The sequence below is a fragment of the Scaptodrosophila lebanonensis genome, unplaced genomic scaffold (genome assembly GCF_003285725.1).
Source record: "Scaptodrosophila lebanonensis strain 11010-0011.00,11010-0021.00 unplaced genomic scaffold, SlebRS2 tig00000001-arrow-pilon, whole genome shotgun sequence".
NCBI classification, from domain to species: domain Eukaryota; kingdom Metazoa; phylum Arthropoda; class Insecta; order Diptera; family Drosophilidae; genus Scaptodrosophila; species Scaptodrosophila lebanonensis.
The window spans coordinates 29,472,775-29,475,415 of record NW_022060529.1 but is presented as its reverse complement, the minus strand read 5'-3'; the positions used below and the strand labels follow the sequence as shown (position 1 = coordinate 29,475,415).

Sequence of the window (2,641 nt, the reverse complement as noted above, 5' to 3'; positions counted from 1 at the left end):
CACTAGTGATTACGAATTTCCCTCCCTCCCCCCTCTCCCCCGCAAATGCGATTTTCTCTAACTCTCGTAATTCTTGGAATTTCGAACTACCCCCAGTTAGTTATTATGTGTCCGTATGCCAAGTTTCACTATGATAGACCGATTTAACAAGAAGTTATAGCCATAAATATATTGGCTGCTGCAGCGCTGCTCAAGCGCTGCCCGCGGCTGTTGTTGATGTTGCTGTTTGGTTGACTGCGAAAATGCTTACACAGACACGAATAGATGCGCGTAGGCATACATATACTCACACAGACGCAATTGCTATGTTAATGTGCAATTATACACCCTTTACGTGAGTTCGAATACCGAGAGAGGTAAAACCGATCAAATTTTTTTTTATTTTCTATAATTATTGTAAACTACCTATATATATATATATATATATATATATATATATATATATATATATATAAAACAGTTTGTCCTGACTGGCTGATTGGTGATCAACTCACAGCCCAAACGGTAAAAGCTGGGAAGCTGAAATTTGGACCCAAGTATCCTTTCATAGTGTAAGCTGGCGATAAGAAGGGATTTTGGAAAATTCGATTTCGAAAATTAATTTTAGCAATAGGTAGAGCATTGAGAAGGCGCGATTGAAGCGAAAGCTTAACTCGTCGCAGGGAACGTGTTGCAGGGCTGTATAATCGAGGTCTTACGTGCCGGCACAGTCTCTGGAGTAGGAATGGCATCTCCGTTGATCACCTTGTTAGCGAAAACTTGTTTAACACCGCCACCTTTCTGCTTTGCCAACTGATAGTCACCAGAATCGAAGAATTTTTGACCCTTTTGCAGACGTTTCTGCAAGAAAGCCGAGTGCCCTCCCGGCGCCCGCATGCCGGTTGCATATTTTGATTTAAGTTTCTCCTCCTCGATTTTCTCCAGATCTCTGGGATTTGTTGTTTCGGGAGCTTCGCTTTCTTGGGGCGTGGTAGCCGGACTGCTGTTTTCCTCAGTGGCGCTCATGATCATAAATCCCTAGTGTTGTTTGATGGGGATATCTCTTCGAGATATAGTATACAAATGGAAAAACACGATAAAATACGTGTTTAACCAATTTAACGTTAACCGTTGTTTTTCTCTTTGTGCTCTGTTCCGCACTACGTTATGTAATGACGCTTTGCATAGCGGGCAGCCGCGCGTCATTACGAGTAGTCGTAAGAATGAGTATTTTGTAAAGACTAAGAAGCCATGAAGGCAAATATTTTTAAGTTCTTTAGTTTGTTCTTTGGTCTCGCCCAACACGCACTGAAGCGCGGGCAGTTTTGTTATTTTGAATAGTATAAAACACGTGGAGAAGTTTTGGCATACCGCCCTCTTTTTATTCGTTGGACACCTCGGCACTTTGGGGTGCCTAATTTACTAATTTATTTCAGCATACTCTGGCCGGCGAGCATACCCGCGGCAGAGTAACAACGTTACAAGTGGCGCCCGAGTAGGGACCCCAAAGAAGTTTGAGGTTAGATCCGACCAAGTAGGGAAGAGAGCGTGGACCTACGATGCTACGAACGAGCTGGATACGTGTGCTGCGGAAGGAAGAGCTCAGCACGGTGCTGCGCGAATTCGACATCGAGGAGACCGGCACCGTGGAGGCGTTGCGGGTGCGGCTGGCAACGTTCGTGAAGTCGGCCCAAGAAGAGTACCGACCCCGCCTGGAAGAACTAGCGGCATATTACGAGAACATGTCGTCGCTTACCGTGGCGACAGGTCAGTTGAGCCCGGTGCCCGGCGGACGGCTGGGGGTCTGCTGGTAATGCGCCTGACGAAGATGACCCAACAGCACCGACTCCAGCGTCACCGCTCGCAAGCGCGCAGGCGATGGCAGAACCACAGGCGCCAACATCAGCCGAACGAGACAGACGAGCCGCACTGTCGACACAGGTAGCCCAGTGGGGCGTCCGATTTGACGGCAGCGGGGACCCAAGAACGTTCCTCCGGGATCTGGAAGATAAGGCAGAGATGAGGAACGTGCGATTAGATGAGTTGGTGACCGTGTTACCGGAAGTCCTGGTTGGCGAGGCGAAGGAGTGGGAGTGGTCAAGGCGCAATTTGGTACAACGGTGGGCCGAGTTCCGCCAAGACCCACTAAAAGAATATCCAGCGGGTCCCCACATAGAAGAGCGCCGGCGGGAAGCATACAGCCGGGTCCAGGGTGCATCAGAGGGCCCTATCGAGTATGTCCGAGCGATGCAACGACTGATGCGCGGCGCGGGGATGACTGCAGAGTAGCAGCTGAGACTTGTCCACGCCAACGGGCTACCAGAAATACGCGCCAATCTCCGCCTGGCAGGCGAAGAAGTGAGCTCACTCGATGGGTACGTACAGGCGGCACAGGGCGTGCACCAAGCAATCTTAGCACGGTCACAGGCGGCCGGCAATGATGAGATGAACGCCACACACACTACGCCGATCCCACAGCCGGTGGCGGTTGGCCCAGCGGACACGCATCGTCGCCCACCCATCTGCAGACGTTGCGGGATGGGAGGGCACAGTATGGACGCGTGCCCAAACTCTCAACAGCTCTACTGTTGGGACTGTGGTAAGATGGGGGTGCGTGCGAACGAATGCTGCCGACGCGCGACGGGAAACGCCAGGGGGGCTC

General features: G+C 50.8%; 1 pseudogene; it reads right to left on the bottom strand.

Annotated features, from left to right (window-relative positions):
• Positions 1–648: 648 nt before the first annotated feature.
• Positions 649–1,139, bottom strand: LOC115634201 (annotated as a pseudogene).
• Between the last annotated feature and the right edge of the window lie 1,502 nt (positions 1,140–2,641).